This window comes from Labrus bergylta, chromosome 12, assembly GCF_963930695.1.
Source record: "Labrus bergylta chromosome 12, fLabBer1.1, whole genome shotgun sequence".
In the NCBI taxonomy this organism is placed as follows: Eukaryota; Metazoa; Chordata; class Actinopteri; order Labriformes; family Labridae; genus Labrus; species Labrus bergylta.
The window spans coordinates 8,542,368-8,568,058 of NC_089206.1; the positions used below are offsets into that span (position 1 = coordinate 8,542,368).

The window sequence follows — 25,691 nt, forward strand, 5'->3', positions numbered from 1 at the left end:
AATACAAAAGGAAATGAAACTATAAGATAGAATACAATATGTTGCTTACAATAATGATAATATCCATAATCAGCAATTCAGTGATAATTGATGAATAGCAACACAATCATATAATGATACATCACGATATCTGATCAACAGTAGAACACAAAATGTTCCTAATATGGAGCATTTTATTCACTGCACTTTGGTGTCAGCTTCATCTCCTATCATGCCTCACTGTTGTTCGACATTATCCCAGTCTTCTTGTATCCGTCTGTCAACATCTTCTTTGGTGATCTGTTCAAGTCGCCCTCTTTCATGTTATATGTGCCAACGTTAGGAGTCACAAAGTAATGACAGTTCGAGTCATATCGTCAGAGAAACGTGTTTAGAGAGCCACATTTTTTTGTTTTTTATTGAAACAACATTTGGCACCAGTGATTCAATAACTGCATCACACAAGTCAGGACGGGAACAAACTGCACAAATTCAATTGCCTAAAGAGGTGCCTCCCAAAAAATCTTTACAATAAAACCAGCATCCCACGGTGTTTATGTACTAAATAATATAACAGCGTTTTCTTTCAATGTATTATTAATATTTTGACATCCTGAGTGAGAAACGTTGCCAACCTGGTTCGTGCCGCAAGATATACCAGCATGCTTTGCAGAAGCTCACAGCGTGCAGGCTCATGATGCCCCTTTTAAATCATTTTTCTCCCACATTTATGTCAAATAATCCATTCAAAGAAAGCAGTAGTAAATTATTATGGATATAAACCTTTTGGAGTGCGAGTTTTATTGAAAAGACTCCTTAGTTCAAGACATCAAATCAGCAGCAGAGCTGGAAATGTGTAGTGTGTCTGCACCATCAGGACAACGATATATTGCTGTATCGAAATTTTGTCCACCACCTCGTAGGAAGTATTTGATGAGGAGTATTGTAGCCAAAAATAGTTTGACTCAAGTGAAGTTGGGTAATCACTTGGTCAGGCAGGGCTGCTTGACATGGCTGTAAAACTGCTGTGAATGAGAAGTTATTCTACGACAATCAGGGGATGTATAACCACTGAAGTATAAATACTGCTGTGATGTTTGTACCTGCAGGCTTTCACCCTGATTATATCTGAAAACCTGACACAATGATTTAGAAGTGAAACTGCTGATACAGTATCGGCGTGGCCAAAAGGAACACTTCAGGAACTCACCTCCTGACCTAAAAATAATGAGGCTCAGCTTTAATATTTGTGTGATTTTTTTTGTTTACAGTGAATATGATTGATGACTTTCCGCTCCGTGATGGATTGCTTTGTTTTCGCGAGGCTGTTGTTTTGTTGTTTTTGTCACATGATTGATGGGATAAATGAGGATCTTAATTGTCTGCTGGTGTTTATTTTGTATTAGAGGAGTAGAAACAAAAGCCTCTAGACTGTACAGTTAAAACCCTGTGTGTTATTTTATTAGAGTCCTCTATAAGCCAGGAAAGCAGTGGCGATAAAAAGGGAACAGTATAGCCCCATAACCATGTGTTCATGGTCTGGTTGATGACGTATTCTGCCTGGACTCACTGTGCACATGTTCATTAATCTGGTGCACACCACAGCACCCACAATACAATTAGACAATGGTCAGAATCGCCTGCTATTGTCAGTAACCAATCTTCTACTCCCCTGAATCATTAATCCTGTATAAATCCAATTCTCCATCAGGACTGATGTGGTTTACACTCCATTGTTTACATGCATGACTCATGAATCATGTCTGTCTCACTTTAATGGATTCAAAATCATTCCGGGTTCCATTAATTGCCTCCACATTAAGAAATAGAGCAGATTTCTTTCTCCCTCCTCAAACATGAATCCAGGCAGTAGATGTTGGTTTTACAAAGCCATCTGCGGTGCCGCCTGAATGCTGGTGGCAGGCTTACAAGGGCTGCTGGTGTTTTTAAAATAGAAGCATAGCTGACCAGATTTGCCCCAACCAGACACCGTCACGCTCCAGTAGCAGGTAAAACATTCACTGTAAGTACAGCCCCTGCATACTGCATGAACAGCGCTGGTTTTAGCTTTTCCCAATAGAGAACAGTGAAGGGTAAATAGATTAAAAAACACACACAAAGTGAAAGACAAAGAAGTGCTTTTTAGGCCAAACAAAAGAGTTTTAATTAGAGTAAAAATGCCTGTTTCTCTGATGAGAAGAGCGATCGCTGAGAGATGGATTATACAGCCGAGAGGAGGTGCGAGCTCTTCAGCTTTTCCAATCAGCCTGGCCTTTTATGTGCGTCTCCCCCTGTCAAGCAATTGCTTACATAATCATCTGCTTACTCTAATCTCTGCATCTGTCCCACAATTCTGTGCACTTTTACACTTCCCCACTTTTCTCTCTCGTACCCCCCTTTACCAAAATCCAAAGCAAAACCCTATCCCTGCTCCCTGATTTTCTCCTTCAGTGCTTTTTATCTGACATGCCCACTGGTGCTCTCACCCTCTCTCCTGTCCCTCTTACCTCAGGCGGTGAGTGGTCATTGATTACCCTACGCGGATTGTATGATGAAATGCCACTCGCCCACCTAACACCCTCTTTTGAGCTGCCCCTGACATCCCACTGCCTCTGCGCACAGCAGACCGTCTTTTGCAGCCTGTTTCATGTTTTAACACCTCTCTATGACATCTGGAATCCCATTTAAGTCTTTCAGTTGTCACCTTTAGCTACACTATTGCAACTCTATAAAAGGTAGAAAATGTTATTATTTACAATTATACAACGAGAGACAAAATCCAGTTTATTCTCTTTTGCTGTAAATTGCCTGTGCTAATTTAAGTAAATGATGTGGATTACAGTGTAAAACCTGATGACACACTCAAAGCCAGAAAGAGCTCCATCCAATTAGTCAGCTAATTAGCAAGTGAATGTTGTTAAAAGCATCAAAGGTCTTCAATAGAAATGGAAAACAAAAGGTTAAACCGGAGCATGCACAAGATAGTTTTTTTTTTTTAATTTGGCATCACAATTTAACTGATACAATGAGAATAGCTGCTGTTTATTTTTGTGTTTTGTGTGTGTGTGTGTGTGTGTGTGTGTGTGTGTGTGTGTGTGTGTGTGACAGAGGAAAGGTTGGGATTCATGTTTGACAGAGCCGTGGGCAACTTGTACAGATCTGTTAACTCTCTAAAATGGAGACGCAGAGCTGCACAGTGGGGCTGAATTCTCTCTGCAGGAGTGTGAACAGAACCAAAAGCCTGTGCTTGTAGGCTGACTGCAACGTCACTAACTTTCCGCAGCCATAGTTAGACATCCCTCCAGGGTCGCAGCGAGAGGTGACACGTGCCTGCATAAACTGTCCAGTCAGGAAGCAGAGAGGATGTCAAACGGCTGTGGCTCCCTTTCTTATTTTAAGAAGATCTCACCAAAATAGGTTGCTCCCACAGAGACAAATAATTGGCGTGATATCTCGGGGGCACGAGCATGAGGAGCAGTGTGCATTTTAATGCCAATACTCCACAGGAACAACCCCGTTATGCATGCCAGTGGGCACGATCTTTGGACCCTGTGTGTTTAGGGAAGACATGATATCAGAACAGAGCTCAAGACAGGGTATGAAGTTCAAGGATGTAGCATGAACAGAGAAATATTTGTCATACTGCTGTAATAAATGTGGTTATTTTTCTTTTTATTGTATTTCCTGCTAGTTTGAATTTGCCATTGCCATGCCTTCTTACGGTTCCAGGCAATAGACATGCACGATAAAGGTGGATAACAGCAACAATGACTGATTCCTGTGTTCTGTTTGTGCTGCTTACTCTGTTGACTATAACAACACTTCTCCAGCAAAGTGTAGGACCGAACCATCACTTTGATAAGTGGAGAAACATTAAATACATGTGCCAATACTGAATCCACCTATACGCCAGCTAAAAAGCTTTTTGCCATTAGCCTTATCTGTCATATCTTAGCCATATATTATGTTTACATCTCCCACTCTGTAGAATGAAAAAGTATCAGTGCATGTCACATCATCCACTACTGGCCTGCCATGTATGCTACAGCATTTGTAATCTTTTTAGTGGATCCATGTGCGCAGTAGTTGTTAACAAAATATTGTCGTCTGAACGTTGAACTTCATTGAAAATGAATGTTTCGTTCACATGTAAACGTGGACTAAGTAAAGCAAACCATTGCTAGGGATGTTGCTCCAATCACAGCACTCACAGACTGCCATCTGAAGGTGGAATACTTATATATTATAATAATACATCCCTGTTGTGCTTCGTGGCAATGCATAGCACACAAAGCCATAGCATGCTAATATGCTAACTTAGATGATGAACATGGTAATCATGTATCTTAGGGCCCATGTCCACGGATAGGTTTTGTTATTTTGCGCTGGCCGTGCCAATTTCAATTAAAACATTTAAAAAATGTCAATTAAAGTTCAACTTTAGGAACACTGTTGCGCTACGTTGTTTAAGTGGTCCAAGTTCTTTGAATTAAAGCAAATTTTAAGCATACAGAGCAAGTGAAAACAGCCCTAACGGTCACTACCCAATGGACGTCAACTATGGTAACCTAGCAACAGTAAGCGCTGGTGAGAAGCGCTGTGAACATGACAAAACCATTCATTACTCCTGAAACAAGTTGTGTATATGAGAGTCGTTGCATAAAACAGATTGTAAATGACAGACTGGACAGATCTAATGGAGCTCAATACAGAGCGTGGCAGTTGATGATGGATCAGCTTTCACCCTCCTCCAAAACACTCTCTATATTATCATACACTCACTCACACTGGGAGGCCAGAGACAAAGCAAAGACTGTCCCACTGTTTTCACTCTCCCTACCCAATAATGTGTCACATTTTGTAACGGTTACAATGAAACCTAAAAAAAATACAACTGAATGCTTAGTATCACATAAAATAAAATGTATTTGGACTAAAGGGGAACCACACAAAGTAAAGTGCATTGACAATGACAGGTTTGAAAAGCTTTCTTAATTTTCTTCATTTGGGATATAAAAAAACAACAACAAACCAAAAAAGAAAAACCTGCCAGTGAAAAGCTTTCGTGCTTTACTTTTCTTTTTTCATTTTTTACAGAGCGAGACATTCAAAATCACAGTAATTGGTTTGTTTTGGATCAACCTGACCGAATCCATGTTGACTTGCAAGCTGTTTGTTTTAAGCTAATTGGAAATGGTCTGCTTATCTCAAAACCATTTTAGTAAAGGAAAAGGAAAATAATATACCAAATTCAAGCAGCTGTAGGTAAATACTTACATTCAGTACCTACAGTACTTATAAAGCAACAGTCCTCATTTCTCTTCATTTGACATCTTATGGTCTTCTTAATAATTATCTACAACAGTTCAATTCCTCATTTAAATGCATGAAGTATATCAGAGAGGGCGGACCATGACCAGAAACACTTTTCAAAGTTCTTAACGTATGTTAGGAAAATTAGCTTATTTGAACTTCAGCATCTTTTTACATGACCACTTTTACTCAGTAGCAATTATTCAATCTAAAGCTAAGAAAGTAGAGGTAATGAAAGTTGAGCTGAGTTAAGTTAAGTCAAGATAAGTAGATCAATAAGTTAAGCCAAGTTAAGGTATGATAAGACTTTAAAGCTCCTTAAGAGGAATCAGGAGTTGTAGCCGCACAGAGACAGTGCCCTCACACAGATCTGTGTCTTCATAACACCATTGATTGTTTCGCACACAGTCAAAGACGCATACTAACAGCCACCTGATCTGCTGTCTATTTGAATGGCTTTCCCTAAAGCCTGGTGTGCACGTCACTAGTCCAACCCAAGTCAGGCTATGCAGGGTATCAAGAAAAAAAACCTGACATATTTAATAACCATCAAAGCGACCTTGAAGTCTGCTGAGTAATGACAAGTTCAATCTCAGGTGAAGTCACAACCTACTGCAGCTGAAGTAGGAAGCTAATGTAATGTAATTCTATGTCTTGCTGTGGGACAAAATGTGATGAGGTCACTCAGATAATTTTAGCTCAGCCCGTATTGAAAAGCACCAGCTTAAGAAAAAATATATACTCAGCTCACAACACAACCTCTGGCTGCATCTGTGCCCCTTTGGATATCCAGTGTTGGATCAGATGCAGAGTTATTAGTCATGGTCCTGTCCAATCAGCCATCCTTAATTCTTGTGCTACTGGGCATTACTGTGGAGAGGACAGATTGTCTTTTATTGTCAGTTTGATTTCAAACTGGAGATTAGTCATATTCATGCTGCTGGTGGTGGCACAAGCCTGTGTGTGTGTGTGCGTGTGTGTGACTCTAATATTTGCATTTGTGCCTCCAAACATCTGTGTGGCTAATTATTCGCTTTACCAAATGTTCTTCAGTAGCCATAGCTTCATAGATTAAAGGGAGTATTCATCCTAAATTAGTATTTTCACATATTGTAAGTATGTTAATAAGACCAACAGAGCAGAAAGACTGTAGTTGTGATGTCATCCATAGACTTAAACACTGTAGCTGCTCAGCAGACAGTAAATAATGCTGCAGTGTCACGGCATCATAGTCATTTTTTCTGAGATGTTAAGTATGTAGCATGTGCTGCTGTTGCACCGTTGTACATTATATACAGGAGGGCTCCTGTTATGTAACCAAAACACAGAAGCTGGGGTATGCAATAGTCTTTCACTGACAATGAATCAGTGGCCATCAAAACACTTCAATCATTTAGATGCCATTGTATAAAAATGTAGGTGTGGACATAGACAACCGTCATTACTGAACCACAGACATTGAAAACCTGTGAAAAGGACGGCACATACAACGGTACAAAGACAATTGAGGATGTACAGAGTGAGCACATCGGTCCTACTGATGTTATATGGAGAGGGAGCATCATCAGATATGATATTATAGCATGGGCTTTACAATGCAACTGAAAGGTCGGCTTGCTAGAATGCATAAAATAACCGTAAAGGTAATAGGGAAATAAAGAATGAGTCAATACAGTGCCTCTTCCTGCGAGCAGTCATAAAACAGGCAACAAAAAAACCCAAACTGAATAGTCCTGATATTACAGGTATAACACAATCCAGCAGCATCACAAACTACTTCCTCCAAAATTGTGATTCAACATAGATCTGAACATTATGATCGGAAGATCTTTTATAAGACTTCAAGATAGATTGGCCTATCAAAAGATATGGCAACAAAATATAAGCAAAAGTTGTTGAAAACCCTCTATACTGAACATTCAAGAGATACAAGGTTAAAAAAACCTGCTTTATTTTGAAAGTCAGGCCATTTTTTAAGGTAAGCATTATATTTGACAATTCATTAGCGAGCCTATACCAACAGCTTAAACCAGTTCCTAGGAAGCATAAACGTAAGCGAGCTAATATCATTGCTATGAATTTATACCTTTGCTATGGTCAACTTTATTCATATGGCCATAGGGGGCTATAGCTGTACTGTATAAGAGTTATAAGAGTTATGTAATGTAGCTTGGAGTAAGGCCATAAAGAGCTTCAACAAGTTGTAGACGGCCGTTAAGAGGGCCTGATTAATACCAAGTACAGTAAACTGCAGTAGTCAAGTCTGGAGGATAACAGGAAATGGAGGACTTTTTCTAAATCGATACATGATAGGAATGTTGAGATCTGAGCTATGGTCCCGAGCGTAAAGAAACTGGATTTGATGACTGTATAATTTGTTTGTCCAATTTTAGGTTATTGCCACCACTCCCAAGTTTTTTTTTTTTTACATGAGGTCTTATGTTATCAGACAGATGAAGGTGATTCTGACCAGTAGTTACATATGAGGCCTATGTAACTATATTAAACCGTATTGTTAGGTAGGAAGTGGATTGATACCCACTTAAGTGGTTGTCGAATGTTAACTGCCAAAGATGTGTTATATTCCTACAGGCCTATAGCTACCAGTCTGATACACTATATCTACTTATTTTTAACTCACCACTGAAATTGAACTTACTGAATCAGGAAGCCAACATGATGGAGATTTGTCAAATTTCCAAAGCCAATAGGACTTCCAACCTGGCAGTGAGATATTTGAACAACTTTGCGCATCCTTAATTGGGATGCAACTTCAGAAAATGGCTGTTGCTTATGCTTATGTTAACTCATCTGAAGAAAACATCTCAAATAAAACTGCCTGAACTCCCAAAAGCAAATCAACTCACGGAGCTGTGAGCTGAACTTAAAGGCTAAAACAGAATTGATCAATTAGTCTTCTTTGCTAGATAATTTTAACCAAAAAAGTGGCTTTTCTGCTCATTTTTGTTACAAAATTGTCCAGAAAAGCACATTTTGATAAGCCCATATGAGATAATGTGAGACAAAAAAACCCTTTTATTTGATTATGACACTGGGGCTATGGAAAGTGGGCTGATGAAAAGCCACATATGGAATTTCAAATAATTAGAGAAAATGATCAATCACTTGTGAAAACAGTTAGCAGCAGCCTTAAACCACTAGAAGCCAAATGAGTTGTCTGACTTTTTTTAATCGAAAGTGTTTCGCAGCGCTAACATTTTTTTTTTTTTTTGAATGAATGAATTTTCCCTTTAACGTCTCCCTCCTCTCTCCGCTTGAATCATCACACAGCGTCACTCCTCAATAAAACACACACTCTGTGCGCATAATGATTCATCAACCACCGTTTGCTCATGAGACCGTGATTTCGGCACCGATGAGTACATTTCTCGGAGCTGAGTGTTTCGTCGTGGGCCCTCGGATGCCCCCACCCCCACCAACACCAACACCAAGTCCCCCACCTCCCTCATCCCGCGTCTCGACAGACCAAACGCTGCTGCAGCGGCATCACCGGCAGCCTCCAAACTGCGTTTTCGCTGCCGTGATAGATCCGTGTGGACGCCGGTGAGCTGCTATCAAGTGTGTGGGGGGGAAAAAAGGACGGACGAGCAAGGACTGCTTCGAGACTGTGTCAAACATCTAAAAGGGATAAAAAAAATAATTAAAAAACATTTAAGGCAATGTTGTAGGACCGTCTTGTTTACCTTCAGACAATCCGCCGGGTGACAGTGATATCACGGTCGACATGTAAGAGCTGGATAACTATTCCCGTGTGAACGACACCCATCCGCAGCTGATGACAATAACATGAAAAAGGTAAGCTTGTTGACACATTTGGGGTTTTTTTACATCGGGCGTTGCGGGTTTCATAAAACAAGACTCGATTTTACCTTCTCAGGCTCCATTGTTTCATCGTCAATACCTTCTGTTAAGTTCAAATTAACCATGTTTTTAAATGATGTCGCCGTTCACCTGTCGACTCGTGAGCAGCTGTGTGGATGAAACGTCGATGTGACTGTGAAAAAATATATATATCATGTCAACATGGTTTATTTCACGAATTGGACTGGAGCAGAGCTGCCTCCAGACTGCCTGAGCCAAAGTCAGTTTATGTAAAACTGAAACATTTTTTTTTTTTTTTTTGCTTTCTGGAAGTGTTATCATGTTGAGTGCAAAATACGTAGGCTATGTGTAGGCTATATCCTGTGGTAGACAAAGTTATGAAACCTGCTGTGGAGAAAGGCAAGGGAGGGAATTGAATGAGCGTTTTAAGAGGGGGGGGAAAAAAACAGGTCTATTGACAACAATTAGGCGATTTTCTGTTGGCTTTTAACTCAGTGCAGATTTTTTGAATTAATCAGCACTAAATTACCATTTACTTGTGCTTGGTTACTTTTCTCCTTTCTGGCTTTTGATCAGTCCAAAAATCTCAAAACTAAAGCATCAGCTTACTCCTTCTATCTTCCCTTTGAAGTTTCGTCTCCCTTCACTGCTGGATTAGTGAGAAAATATTGCAGTTTTTGGGGGAGATGTAAAATGTGAGAAACATACTGTCCTCTGGAAGGAGTACGGGCACCGGCACCCTACTGGATTCTCATTTGGATCTGAACCAGCTGGGGGGGGGGGCTGATCGATTCCCGCTTTGTATCTGAGGCCTGTGTTCAGTTGTTGTTGTCCAACAGTAGTCCCTACAATTAAAAGCCCATTTTCGTTAGTGGAAGGCTGATTAATTATTCATCCCCTGCTCAATAGGACCACAAATCTGTGGCTGAAGGATGTCAGTGCAGCAGTCTATAAGCCTCTGCTTGGACAGCGGGGAAGGTTTGCACTGTATAGGCTGAATAGCAAACAACCCCCCCTTTTTTTTGTGAACCTCTACATGCTTTTTAAATGTGTGCTGGAAGTGTTTGCTCTCAAAATAAACAGCGGGAGAATAAAAGCGTACAAGCTGAGCAGTGAGTGGTACAGCAGAGTCCTGGAATAAGCTCTGGGTGTCCTGTATGAAACAGCTCTGTTGGTGGTGGACTGCAGGCTCTCACTATAGGTGTCAATGTCATATCTGCTGCCAGGAGGCCAACAGCCGCGATGATACTGTAGCAGAGAGTTTGAAGAAAACCCAGCTGGCTCGAGTCCAGGATTGTGGGTGTTTTTAAAAACTGGCTTAGTCAGGGCTACTGCAGGGAGTGATTAGACAAGATGCTGTTCAGTATCACACACATCAGCGTGACGTCAAAGGACACAGCTTTAAAAGTCTTTTTGCACCGAGGCCCTGTGGAGTACTGCAATAACTAAACCAAACATTGGTACTGAATACATGAAGTTGACATTTAGATCACTTTCATCAAGACTGTCTGCTTAAATGCTTGCCATTGCAGTTGGTGAATTTGTGCCTGAAAAAAAGTTATCAGAGGAAACATTTAACTTAGTACATTTACTCAAGAAGCATCTTAAAGGACATCACCTGAGTTCTTTAATTTTTATGTTGCTTCATACTTCTGCTCCTCTTTATTTCAGAGAGGAAAATACTCTACGTTAGCCCTCAACAAGGATTCAAAGGTGGTACTTGACATTTACTTTTAGTAGCATAGCACAGTGGAGAAATACAATGACATACTACGCCCTATTCACTCAAAATTCATGAAAATGTTGGGACATTTTTAGGTTGGTCTGCATGTGAGAACACAAACAGCCATATCCCCACCTCTTCCCCCGACTTCATCCGCCAGGAGTCTGTGTGAGCCAACACAGCAGGTAATATTCAGGAAAATGCACCAGAGCAAGTGGGAAGGGTTCATATCCTGCGACCCGCATGATCTCTAAGCACGTAATGAAACTACTTCATGTTTTCTGTGCAACCAGTCTGCTCCTTTGTTCTACTGTGAAAACGTCCAAATCATCATTGTCATCATTGCGTCAGTCTCTGTTGCTTATCCACCATCCTGGCGCATTCTTTTTTTTTTTTTTACATCATGGCGCCCTCCCTCTCCCTTTTTGACAAGGGAACACTTTTTTAAGGAGCGGATTAATTTTTCCCCTCAAGGTTTAAGTTGAACCAAAGTATTTTCATCAAAAATCCTCCAAATGGGTGACTTTGGTTCAAGTTCGACCTGCGGCTCCTTTTCTGGATGTCATTCCTCACTCTCTCTCTCTCCACAATTTTTGACTCTATCCACTGTCTCATCAGATAGAGGCCCAAAATAAATCTTTAAAAAATCTTTAAACATAAACTTGAAGTAACAAAACTAAAAGTGCTTGTTTTTTTTAATTACTGGATTAAAGTTATTGATGGATTCATCTGTACATACCCAATGTAGCAGCCAATATGGCAGAGCTTCTGAAAAACACAGGAAACACCTCAGATATGATATGTGAAAGAAGAGTACAGAACATGTTAAAGGCTTTAGATGCGATTTTTTTGATCCAGCAGATGTCGCCCTTGAGCACCAGCATGAAACCTTGTGTTAGCATGCTAATGCTAGCAATCTTTATTATGCTCGTATCGTCACACTGCATGTAAATTTACCTGAAATGAGCGTGATCTAGAAACGCAGTTAAGCAGTGAGTACAGTATGTTATTCTTCTTTTCTCTAGTCCCTCAATTAAACAACTTTTATACACGAGGGGAGGAGTCAGCCAGTCGTCCCGGCGATGTAAACAAACTGAAGATATGACTCGGAAAACTCAGAAAACATTGTAGACTCGGGTGTTACACCCATTGTAGACAGTCATGACTCACAGAGTTATTTTCAGAGGATATACTTGATTTCCATTATATTTAAGTGTGAAAAATCACATATAAAGCCTTTAAAGGGTAAGGAAGGACGCTTGTGAAATATTTCTTAAAATAAGATTAAATAAATCATAATCGTGTCAAATACACTGTTTACCCATCAGTGTATCTGGTTTCTGCCTGAGACGGGTCAAAAGCTGTTCCATTACAACTACCAGTGTATATTATTGACAAGTATGTCAGTCTATCATAATTTATTACACCCCAGTCAACAGGTTAATTATCCTGTGAGCATAACAAACAACAACAGTGTAGTATAAGTAGAGAGTGTAATGTCAGTCATTTGTGTTTTTCTTTCTTAAAACTTCGGAGGGGTGCTCAGTTTAAGCTGTGGTCAAGTGTGGGTATTGAATCCATATCAGCAAGAAAGAAATAGCATTTGAACATCACTAGTCATTCACACAGTTCAGGTAGAATGCTATTTTTAACAATGAAACTCCTTGATTTCTTTTAAAATTCTGACTGAGAGAACACGTGCAGCAGAAATGATGTCCTGTGTGTTTAAAAACAGAAGGTGTGTACATGTACTAAGTTACTTGCCACCACCACATTAATTAACACAACTGCTGTATTTCCATTTTTTAATCCCTCCATTTAACATATAGAAACTGAACTTTATTGAAAGTTCTATTTATAGTACAGATTAAAATACCCGGCTGCACAGAATGAAGTAAGCGTTAGCTAATCTTAAAATGCACTTACATTGATTCATCAGTAAAAGTAATGTGTATCATAAACAGGGGCAATCTGTCAGCATAAGAAATGGAACACAGTTACAGGACGTATGAACAACAACACAGAACAATGGGAACAACTGAAGGTCAAAATCAATGCCTATAGGTTAACAAGCTTAAACAGTTACACTGTACTATCATTTTGAACCAAAAAAGGTACTGTACTACCACAGTGTATTTCTCTATATAACTCTATATTATGGCCTAAGCAGACATGCATCCATCCATTTTCTCATATCCCCAGAGTTGCTACAGCAGACATAGAAAAAAGTCTTGAATGACCTCATTAGTGTGTTCAGTGTCTTAGGCCCCGTGCCCACCTAGCGTTTTTTTCTGGGCAGAAAAGCGCTGGCTGTGCGCTCGGTAGCACTTGCATGGAGCGTTAGTGCGCTGAGAAGAAAAGCACTGCACTTCCGTCCTGTCTCCATGACAACAGTCTGTTGACAGCGGCCACTGTATGACCAACACTGCTCCGTTACGTTTTACTGCATGTTTTTTATGTTAGATTGTTTATTTCCAGATCAAAATGTTTACACTGGGCTTCTGTATTATACAATGTCACAGGGAGTTAAAATTTGGTTTCAAACTATTCAGTTGCATTTAATTGAAAATTAAGATCGCACGATTTTGAATGCAGGAATTCCACATGATTGCGTTGCTGCTTTCACTTTCAGCGTGAGACGTGATTCATTCTTCGGCCCTTCAGTATTCACTGTTTTCCCATCCTAAAAACAGAGCACGGGCGTTTAAATCGCGTGTGTCCAACCTTCTGTGTTGCAGCGTCAGCATTTTGAAGCCTTGTGAAGTATGACTGCGCATGCTGGGGCGTATTAGCCGTATCATGAGAAGGGAAAGAGCACGGATGTCACAAGGTATTTTCCTAATTGGCATTACAATGAACATGGACAACAGCAGTCTCTGGAGCTAACAGCCTCTTTCTCTGCTGCTCTCGGAGTCTCCCTTTCTGTTTTATTAACTCCCCGGCTTTCCTCTGCCAATTTCTGCACTATATCAGCCGTATGTGGTGGGTGTTAAGGTCAGCTGACAAACACAGCAAGGTAATTACAATATAGTGCATTCACCAGCCTCTCATGTCACTCATCAGGCTGTTATATTGAATGATGGATAACTGCGTCAGGATGGATTACCTCTGTTATTATGGCTACAGTAAATACAATACGCGTGTGTTTATTTCCCATTGGACTAAGTTTGACTTGGACAAAACAGTTTTAAATATAGCAGAGATATCATTTTGTTTTTTTTTCTCTCCATAGCAACAAAGCATTAGTGTAACTTCAGTTCAGGCAGAAAACAAAACGGCGCTCTGAACTCAGCCGTGTGTACGCTTCCTCCATACCGCCGCAGAAGTGTGTTTATGCTCCATCTGATCGCCGATTGTCTCACTGCAGCCTCTCAGATTTCATGATAAGGAGGACTCGAATGGAGAGCAGAGCTGGTGTGGTTGCATATAAGAAGAGAGAGAGAGAGAGAGAGAGAGATTTTTATGACCTTGGTATCGCTGCTCGCTCGCTCTCTCTGTGCGTCTCCTACAGGAGCTGATGGAGTGTTTGGAGGTGATTAGAGTCGGCCTCCTCTGATGCCTCTCTGTGCTGCTGAGTCGGTGACCTTTCCTGCCATCAGGTCAATCTGCTCAACCATCTCCTCTCCTCTTTTATGTTCCCCCTTTCCTCGCTTCATCTCTCCTCCTTTCTCTTTCCCTTCTCCGCCTGTCATCTTATTACCTCTCCTCATTTCTTCTCTCAATCGCTTGCTTCTCTATTTTCACCCCTCCTACTCTGCTCCTCTTTCACCTCTTTTCTCTTCCCCTTTCCCACCTTCAACTCTCCTCTTTTCCCATCCCTTCAACTCAACTCTACTCTTCTCTTGTCTTGTCTTTTCTTCTCTTCTTTCCTCTCTTCTTTCATGATTCGAGCCCTCACCTCCTCTCCTTTGCACTCTCTACTCTCCTCTTTTTACCTCCGCCTTTTATCTCCTTTCCACATTTCCCATTTCCATGTCTTTTCTCATCTTCTACCTCTCTTCTGTACTTTATCCCTTCCTGTCTTTCCTCCGCATTTGTCCTTTGTTGTCTACTCTACTCGACTCTACTCTTCTCCGTCTCCTCATCTCTTGTCCTCGCATCCTTTCTTGTTCCCTTTTCTCCTCCCTTCTCCTTAGTCTTCTTAACTTTGATCACAGTTACAATCTTTTGATCTCATATTTTCCCCCAACTTTTCTTCCTTGCTCTCCTCTCTTCTTCCTCCTTCCCTACATTCCCTCTCGTCTCCATTCTCCTTCTTCTCTTCTGCACAAAGATCCTTTTCCCTTACTCCGATGTCCTCTGCACTTCTCTACCCTTTCTTCATTTACTCTTTTCTGTGTCCTCACTTATCATCTCCTCCCTGTACTTTCATTTTCTCTCTCTACTCCCTTCTGTTCCTCTTTTGTCCTTTCCTCTTCCTCTCTTTAACCTTCTCTCCCCTCTTCTCCTCTTCTCTTTCTCCTCTCTTCTCATCTTCTCCCTAGTCCTTTCACTGCTCTCTTCCCCTACTCCTTCTTTTTGTCTTTCTCTTCTCCGCCCTCCTCTCATGCCCTCTGCTCTCTTATCAGTTTGTTTAATGCAGCCAAAAGAAAAGACAAAGCAAATCAAAAGATAAACATTTGTGTGTGTCGCATTAAATATCTCTCTCTCTCCTCCTCGAGTTTGCCCGTAATCGTCAAGTTGTAACATCTCACATTTTCCACTTCTCGTATGAGAGCTGGAAATAGAAACAACTGTTTTACAGTCGACCCCTGACAGGCAACTTGTTATCTCCCTGCATGTGTCACTTTACAATAAGTCCTTGCCCGGGTGGTGTTGCTGAATGGATCCTCTGACACGTATTTGCATGTTAAGCTGAACGTTCCTCACCAGGGACAATTAATCAGCACACAGCTATTAATGAGTGTGTGTCCCCTGGTGATTAATGTGTCTCGTGTGTCCGACGTGGGAAAGACCTCAGCAACATCTGTGTGTTCATTTAAATGTTTTTATGCCAGTCCTTATTTTTCATACAGAATACAACTTTTCGCCAGGATATTAGGGTTTGAATGTGAGTTTAAACAAATGAGAATTTGAATAAACAGCTAATGAAGTTATTCCGCTTGCAGTTTATGAATTGCTTAAAAAAATTAATTGTTTTGTACTCAGAATCATGTAAATAAGCTGCCTCACATGACTGAGAGGTGTTTACTATGCGAGAGAAGAAATACACTGAACTCACAGAGGATTCTGAGGAAATAATGCAGGGGGATATTCAAGCTCAAGGATATTTTATTTTGCAACTACAAAGAGAATTTCTATAACCTTCGCTTGAATTTTTTTCGGGCAGTTTCGCTAAGTTGATTGAGTCTGTGGGTGGTTGTGTTTGTGTATGTGTTTGTGCGTGTGTGTGTGTGTGTGTGTGTGCGTGTGTAGAAATATACTATCCTGGACAGAGCGCACAGGGTTTGCTTTAATTCCTTCAATGTAAATATATGCATTTTGGAAACCTGCTTCCCTCTGGCAGTCCCAAAACAAATTCATAAACACATATACGTATTCCAGAGAGCGGCAGGACAACATAGGAACGTTCTTATTTTGACTTTAATGTGTTAATGCATGGGGGAATGTTGTGGTAAACAAACTTAAGCATGCAGAGAAGATGGAAGGAAAAATGGTACTTTGTAGGGAATTAAGCAGAGTCAAAGATCAGTTCCTGCCGGCAGCGATCCCCTCTCATTAATGCAAAGTTACATTAATTGTGTCACTGTTGATTTCATACATTTTACTTGCCTTGGCTCAAGTTTTTCATCTGTGACTTCTATGAAGAAGCCTCAGCATGCACTGACATTGGGCCTGATTGGGAGTCAAAGAGCAGATTTGAGCCCTCTGAAGATTAAAACCATGGGACGCCTGCCTTCTGGCTCCTGCCACCGAGTACATTCACTCAAACCGAGACCTGACCCCGGTTGTGCCTGTGTCGCAGCCCCGTCCGTCCCCTGAGCAACATATGGACCCGGCATCTCGTGCTATCACGCCTGTTGCCATCGCCACTTCTCTTTCAACACACCAGAAGATTGTTGTCACCTCCTGACATGCACTGCTCCACATTATTTCATGCACAGATAGTCGTTTCAATCGCCCACAGAGATCTGACCAGCACTGGGGCCCATGTGTTTGTGCAAATATATATTGGCCTGTTTTGTGACATTTTTTTTTTTTTTATCCTGGTTGATTTTGCCATATATGTAATTATTCAAGCAAGTTTAGATGAATAATACTGCAAAACAGACCCGAGCAGCTGCACAGTCACAAATAAAAAAATGGAGTGGTTTGTGTTTTCTGTTGAAAGTGGAACGAAATATACGTGTTTCAATATACAAGCAAGTCAAATATAATTGCAATCTGATTTCGCGCTACACACAGCGGGAGTCCAACAAGAGCAAGTCACAGTAAAGTTGGTTACCTGGTTGGTGAAGCTGGATTATATGCCTGCGTCGCTTTCCAGTGGCTCTACTGTCCTGAGGGGGGGGGGGGGGGGGGGGGTTATGATTCTAGTATTGGAATGGCAGAATCCCTCACTTGCAATGAAACTGCTATAAAGCTGCAGAAAAAAAGACCTGAAACAGAATCAAATATATGGTTTGTTTTTAACACCTTACCCTTCCTATGCCCTGTCCCTTTCACTCAAAACAAATGAGCAAGCTTGGTACCTTACCTAAATTGACATTTGCTGTCTACTTAACTAGTTATGCGATGTTCTAAGCCCTTCTATGCTGGGAAAAACCACAACCTCAGCTGTGTCTCATTTCGGGGGCGTCATCCTTTCAAGGACGAGCCTATGTAACCTGCGTCGATCACTCAGACCAAACTGAAATGAGACGGTCTGGTCTACGGAGGATTCTCTGTTTGTGTCACCGCCTTTACCCTGTAATTTTTAGCGCTGCCCCTGTTGCCTTTGCTGTATGCGCATATTTGAAACGTAAGACTTCGATTGTCAATTAAGGTTTACAGAAAATAATTGTGCGCAATTCATTTTGGGATATATTTGGCCCTCAAAAGCTGGAGAAAGTAGGACCCATTTGTCGGCTCGTTTTGAAGGAGCCTTTGATGCACTGTTTAGATGTAATCAGCCTTCAAATGCGCACTCCCAAGGCTGCAGCACCTGAATTGGGACATAGCCCCCCATACCTTTTTAGATTAACCACACCTGCTTTGGTAATGAAGTAATGTGGTCACTAGATGTACATTTTGAGCTGTGAAATCATCCAATATTGACATAATCCAAATAGGACAGTGCTGTTAAAATAGATTGGAAACTATTTACTGGTAATGTAATGCTTGTAACTTCAACACTTTCACTGACATATACAGGACACAAACACACACACATACTGATTTCAAAGGAGGATTTCAGGAAGGAAAACTGTAGCCCTGTGCGAACTGCAGATTAAACTAAGCTTGAGTCTGAGACTCAAAAATCACACCATGGCTTTGCCTTGACTTAATCCTGCCTGTGCACGGTGTCAAGATCTTGCATAATGACGTAAAGTCATCGCTACAGCCGGAGATAACAGAAAAGTTCCAAAGCTGCATATCATAACTTTCGACTGTGCAAATTGATTGCAAAACCATCAAATAATGCAACTTTTTGACAACCGTCTCTAAGAAAAGACATCAGAGCCTACTGCTTATATGCCGCCAGAAATATGTAATGTTAGTGTTATTGCTTATGTATTGGCCTATTTGGGATCCAAACCTTCTTAATCATGACTTTGAGTCAGTAACACTAACCAAACTTAAGCCTTGTCCGAACCACACCCAGTGTAAGTCATGTATTTTAATTGAATGCCAGTGTAACTACAACTATTGCCAAGCAGCAGCATGTGTTGCCACAATACATTGTTAAAAACCCTTCCCTATCTTGCTTATTTGAAGTAAGATAAAAAAAAATAGCTGTACAACCAAAGGAACAAAACCCTACTGTCAACGTTAAAAATCAAACGGGAAGAAGAGGTCAATTTAAAGAAAATCACTTCAGCAACATCTTTTCAAAAAGCAATTCATGCAAAAGTGTAAAAAATGTTCTGAGCAAATCAAAAGCAAAAAGGATGTGAGGGTTGAAAAAATCAGGCGAACCCCACAATCAAACACAAAATGTAAAGTCCTGCCTGACTCGACAAAAGACCAGGTGTGTCCTTTTGGTGCATCCAGGTCACACTGAATGAGTATTTACTCTTCAGCTATGTGTTTGGCCTCCACCAACTTCTGAGGAAAATATCAGTCTCTTTAGGTAAAAGCTCCATTGTATTCAGCAGGTAGTCTCTAACTGTGTCTGTCTACCATTTGGTTTCTTGTCAGCTTGCACACAATGGATGTTAAGCTTTTTCACTGAAAACAGATACATGACTTGGCTAATAAAACAGTGAGAGCGAACAGATGAAAGTAAAGCTGCTGATCTAAAAACCATGTAGCAACTATTAAGAAGCTCCGTAGAGTTGAGGGGAACTGCAGAGTCAGATGAAAATTGAAAGTTAGGTTCCTTCTTTTAAGCGTCCCTTATGACATCTGCCAAGTATCGCAGGTTCAATGACCATCAGCTTACTAATCAAATGTTTGATTCTGCATAGTGTTGATAGAAAATGTTATTTAGATGGCTATGCATTTTCCTTAAAACATACATTTTTGCTGCAAACCATGGGTAATGTTTTTTGTGACAGGGTTGCCAGTGAACACCTAATTGAATTTCCACTGTGTGTGACTTTCATTGGAGTGTTTCTCAGTGTGTGAGGGTTGGCGGTTTTTTAAAGCTATTTGATTTTAATGTGTTTTTTCGTGGTTGTTTTGCTGCCCCCGTGCCTTGTTTATTACTTTGGCAACCACCCTGGCCAACCATGTTTGGTCAGGAGAGACTCTCAGGCGAAACCCACACAGCCCCCTTCACTGTCAGGACCACAAAGAGTCAAAAACAACATTCAACCCTGTGACATAGCACACCCGCACCCCCTCTTCCCACACACACACACACACACACACACACACACACAACAACACCACAACTTAGACTGTGCAGTACACAGTGGTGGTGCACTGTGTCAGGCTCAGCGGTAAACTGGTTTGAAGCAGGTCTCCCTTTTTCCAGATAGATGCCACACGTCCCTGAGGACTGCAAACATACAAACACTCATGATCAATAACACTTACTATAACCTCAAAGCTAAATAAAACAGATTACCAAGAGACACCTTGCGTTCTTCCAAAGTTTATCTTTATTAAGAGCCCTAATTGCACCCAACCTATCAATCTGGATGTTGTTTATTTATTTGTGTACTGTAATTTGTTGATCAACCAGAAGGCTGTGTGAATGAATAAACTTCCTGATATACAGTACATTAGCCAATACAACACAGTTACAGTACATCAATGGGCATTCACGGAAAACTGCTGTTCAAAAGTCAGTGGCAATTATTTAAATTTAATGTGATTGCAATGGGGGCGGGGGGGGGGGGGGGGGGGGGTGCTAGGATTGGGTTGGACTGGGAGGTCCCCAGTAAAAATAATGGAAACAGTATATTTTTAAGGTGAGATAAGAGTCACATGGAAACAACCATTATTTTAAATTAACGACTATTCAAATATTCCAAAAAATGAATTATCCATCCTTATTACAACAACTATTGTACAAACTAGTATATCCTAAAGGTGTTTCAAAACATTGTGATTCATTTTTTTGTTATCCATTCCACTCAAGTCCTTTTTGTGTTAGCTTAGCGATTAGCCTAGCGAGTCTTTTGTGCATGACAATGTGCTCACATCTTCACTCTTAACAGCTTTAGCACATATGACTGCTGCCTTTGCTTCCACGCTTCAATTTGCAATTTCATCTTTTATTCACTGTGCCTCCATGCGCATACACACTATAGCTGCACATGGTGGAGCGTGTTGTGTTTAAGGAGCACTCAATGTTGCATGAATAATAGCACGCAGTTACATGAGATCTTGTCATATTAGCCCTTTCATTAATTATGTCATGACTGGCTCCTCACATGTTTCAGAGTATAAAAGACTAAATATTTGGAGGATAAAAAAAGGGGGAAATAAAGTAGTTTCTGATAAACAGTACTTAATAGGCATATTTGTTCCCTGTTCATTAACATGAGCTAATAGACATTTACTCCTTGTGTTTTCACTGCAATTGGAGAATAGTCTAGTGATGTAATAGAGAGTGTGTGTTGCTCTGTCACTGCGGCAGGATTAGCAACACAGAAAAAGAACTGACTTCTGCAATTCCTCTGCTGTCTTATGTTTGTTTGAACCTAAACCCTCACAGTCTCCACCGCGGGCTGTCTGTTATGCTTAAGTTTCCTCAACATTACTTGTCGCGTTGTCGTCCTTCTATGCTGAGTCGACGCGCAGGTCACCCTGAGCTGTCTACTGTACAGTGCTACAGCGATTACTGTATGACATCAACTTGCCCGGCCTCCTTCCTCGCTACATGGAGGTTATACATCCTCGCTTGTGTTTCTACAGGAAGTGCGCCTTCATTGTAAACACCGCTGTTGCATAATTCACATCAGGAGGGAGGCAGCTGCGGCAGGTAATGGGGCAGAGAGACGCTCGATGGTCTCACAGGAGGCTGGAGGGCAAATCCTGTATCACTCGGAGGAGGTGTAATGCAGTTCCAGCGTTCCCCAAAAGGATCCTGTCTGGAAGCATGACTGTAGGTCGTTTATTAAAGGGACTGCATCAGGAGCTGACTAATGATAGAACTAATATTAGGCTCAGATTTTGCCACCTGCATGGAAAGCATCTGTCCGTCATCACAAGGCAATCTCAATCTTTATTAATCTGCTGGGGGTGGTGATGAATTTCATCTGGAGAATTGCAAGGTCTCCCAAAGGTCACCGTTTGCACTTTTGCTTCCTCTGTCTCTTCATCTCTCGCTCTAATCCTCCTCTCCTCTATATTAATTTGCTGTAAACACGGTCATGTGGCTGTGCTTTTCCTTGTTTTTATTGGAGAGACACATTTTGGTGGGTGGCTTACACAAAATATATGCATTTGGAGAAAAAAAAAAGGTATATTTAGAACAAAAATAATTTCAAGTTGAGTATCTCTATAGATAGGCACTACAAATCGATGCTACCACTTCAGTGTGCCAGTACCTTTCTGTCAGACTGTTTTCTTCTTGCCAATGTGCCACATAAATTATTGCAACATGACCACACTGTAGTAGCTTGTCAATCCCTGGAATTGTATATAAAATAGACTTATAGTATCATATTGATACTACTGAATGGGAGATGGGGCTTATGTATTGCTGTGTGTCTCCTGGGTATTCTGCAGTGTGCGTGCGTGCATGCTGCAAAACAATTCTAAAGAAAAAAGATAAATCTCCTCGTCTTTACCTCTCTGCTTTTGTCAGCCTTCATCTATGCGTAATCAAAAACCAAAGCAGACAGTCAGTGCTCAGCCTGCAGCATATTCCTGAACTAACTGACCAACAGTGTTTCGCTCTGCAGTACCATGATTGATGTTTGGTTGTTTGCCCGGCTACGCTGTTGTGAATGCTTAGTGTGCAACGTGTTTGTCAAAATATTTCAGAAGTGGAGTGGATTGAGATGGAAATGAGAAAAGAGCAAATAACTTTTTCCCTCCCTGAATGGAGGAGAGACGGAAGGGTTTTCCACGAGGCAATATGCTATGTGGTATAGCTGTGTGATTGTTTCTGCCTGATCCTCCTGCATACGCTCGGTCACTGCGCTGCGTGCAGTCTCATTAGTATGGGTGTGACTACCTCTCCTTCAGCTGAACCTGCCATGCCACTACTGTAGTAAAGCTGCCTGCCTGCCTGCCTGCATGCCGCATTGTCCCTGGATGGCCGATGTGAAGCTGCCAGCACTGTCTCCTCCAAGGATGACTGAAATGTGGGCGAGCGTCAGAAGCTGAATGTCATGATTTAAGCAAAGGAAATGTGTGTGTGTGTTGTGCAGCGCAGAGAAGCATGTTTGTATGATGTAAAAGGAACATAAAAGAAGCCTTTATGATTATCTCTGCTAACAAATGCAAATATGAACGCTGCATTAGACTGGATGGTGGCCACCGAGGGGCTGTAAAAACAATTTAAATGCATGTGAGGGAGGGAAACTGGTCCTTTCATCAAACTGATTAAATATACAGTACATGTATATAATGTATCACCATAAGAGGCTGTAAATGTAAAACAAAATATGCAGGTGATTTGTCTGGTGGCCAAGGTGATCTGGAGAGTAGCATCACTGTAGCATTGGATACCCATTTTCTAGGCCCGACTTTTCTTAGCCTGATCTTTCTTTCACATGTAAAACGAAGGCGAAAATGTCTTGGTTGGAAAAGGTTCAAGATCTCTCTCTATTTGTTTGTTTGTTTACACTGACAGTTTTGGCTGTAGTGCTACTGTATTTTTGAGTAGCATCACAGGTGTTGAAATATGTTAAAATCCAAAGTACAAAACTGACAGTGAGAAGCAAAGTGACAACATTTGTAAGATCCAACACCTGCCTTAGAACAAACACGTTTGTGAGACAAGCCCCGCTTCTGGAACTGGGAAAAGATGGCAAAAAAAAAAAAAAAGGGTGTGAAAAGGAGACTTTAAGGAGCACACAAAAACAAAACAGAAAAAGAAAATACCTGTGTTGGGACTCTGAAATATTGCTGCAGAGCAAAAAACATCATGTCACTGTCTCGTTATGACTTAAAAAAGTATCACTGATGGTCTATAGAGGTCAAGGAGGTCTGTTAACTGGCTAGGAAGACATACAAATGGCCAGTCCACCCGTCCTATCATTAGATCCTGTCCTTAAAAAATAGCAAGGACACTTGGAATACCAGTTTTGTCGCCATAGGGACTTATAATAACCTTGTGTATACCTGACATGAAGTTAACTTTTTTCAGTTAAAAATAGCAGTTTCACAGTATGTGAAATATCGTCATAGTCACTATAGTAATTTAAGACGGTTAGTATCACTCTCATGTCTGTACAGGTGAAATGATGCTACAATGCACCTACTGGCTTAGATTTGCATAAAGGCAATGGGAGGCAAGGCTATTTATAAAGCACCATTCAAACATAGACTAATTCAATTAGAGCTGAAAATCCAATATTAAGACTGCACTGTGAATTTGTCAAATTACATGTAGCATTGATCTAAAGGCAAACGCTGTCACCATAGCCACAGACTCTGTTGTTAGACTGTCATCCTGGCGAACCCTCTGTACTTCATGGCTCGCCTCCTAACCCTAAACACGCACGTCACTGGTGTAAACAAGCAACTCAGGAAGAGTTCATTGGCAGGCTGTCTGACATTTTTTTTATCGAAACGCTCCGGAGTGCATGTGTGAGAAGAGCTTTTGAGTCAGCACAATTTTGGATTACAGTTAATTCTCTCGCAGCCAAATGAAAAGCCACTGCAATTTATTCTTGTGTGGCCTCTTGCTCTGTCACTCTGTTTTCTCTTCTTAAGAGTCCTCTGTCAGAGTCATCTTGGTCTCTTTGCCTCTGCTATGATGTCAGCACCGAGAATACCGCGCTAACACTGGTAGCCTAACAGGAGAGCTTGGCCTTGAGGGTTTTCTTTCGATCAGCTATAGCAGAAACTATAAAGTCTGATAAGCAAATAGTAGTTCTAAAGAATGTCATTTTGTGTCATTCCACACAAACTATAGACTGAGCGGCTCTGTCCAGAGTTAAAAAAGACAAACAAACAAGCTGCATTGACTTTATTGAAACATCAAACCCACCCTCAGGGGCTTTCAAGATCACCCTTTTCTTTAGCCCAGTGTTCACAGCATTAAAGCAAAGTGAGGTTTATACTGTCAATGAATGGAAGGAAGGGATAATTGTATAAGCACAGAAAAGAGCTGAGCGGAGTGATGTTTATATATTATCTTTCTGCGCACTCAGGGCCATTGTCCTTTGTCCCTCCTGGTGGCCAGAGGATAAACTCCCCTCTCACTCCCTGCTGCTATGTCATCACTCCTGGACTTCATTCAATCAGTATGACAATGGGATGAAACTGCGCTTGCCTTTGCAAAGTCACCTGATAATGCAATATTCTGCAAGCTTTAACGGCACACGCTCATTTATTCCCATAACACTGTGCTTCAAAACCCCATGCAACACAATAACTCAAACATAAAACTTTGTTATCATCAGAGCTTGAGTTTGGTATCATGTTCGTTTTTTTGGAAAAGGCTTAGCGTCAGTGTGCTGTGATTGAACCGGGGTCCTGCTGTGCGGCTTTCCATTACCAACAAAATCAAACCCACGGCATCACATTTCAGTCGTCGTGGTATATTAGACCTCCTCTCCTCTCACCTGCTCTGTAAATGCATGCCACAGAAGAAATAGTTTTTCTCCAGACAGGAAACAGAGACAGTGACACCCACCAGTTTAATTCCTCATACATGCTCACAGTGAGACATATTGACATGTTTTCTCAGTGTTTTTGATAATGCATTTGGTCCTGGAAGATAAAAGGCCCATACATCAAACATGACAGGTCTGTCGAGCTTCAGCCTCACCTCATCACTTACAGTCTCTTGTTCATCCTGTACAATGGTTTTTGTCTATGATACTCCTCCGTATTTCTGTTTACCTACTTTAATCTCACTCTCCACTAGCCTGTTTTCTATCCTAAATGCTCCTTCATCATTTATATTCTCCCTCTCTTCATTTTTTCTCTCTAAAGTGTTTCTCCTTGTCTCTGTCCTTGTTACTGTCAGCTCCTTCTACTTAACGCTCTTGCCATCCTGGCACACAGTCTGTCGCATTGACTTGAAATTTCAGTTTGACTTTCTCTTCAACTACTCTCT

The 25,691-nt window shown here is 41.1% G+C and overlaps 1 protein-coding gene across 7 annotated transcripts in view; it reads left to right on the plus strand.

Annotated features, from left to right (window-relative positions):
• The first annotated feature begins 8,970 nt into the window (after positions 1–8,970).
• dlgap4a (discs, large (Drosophila) homolog-associated protein 4a) overlaps positions 8,971–25,691 on the plus strand; it is an 83,772-nt gene continuing 67,051 nt past the window's right edge. For all 7 annotated transcript variants that reach the window (XM_065960860.1, XM_065960861.1, XM_065960863.1 and 4 more), the window contains exon 1: positions 8,971–9,108. The gene's annotated coding sequence lies outside the window, so the exon portion shown is untranslated. The remainder of the gene's footprint in view (positions 9,109–25,691) is intronic.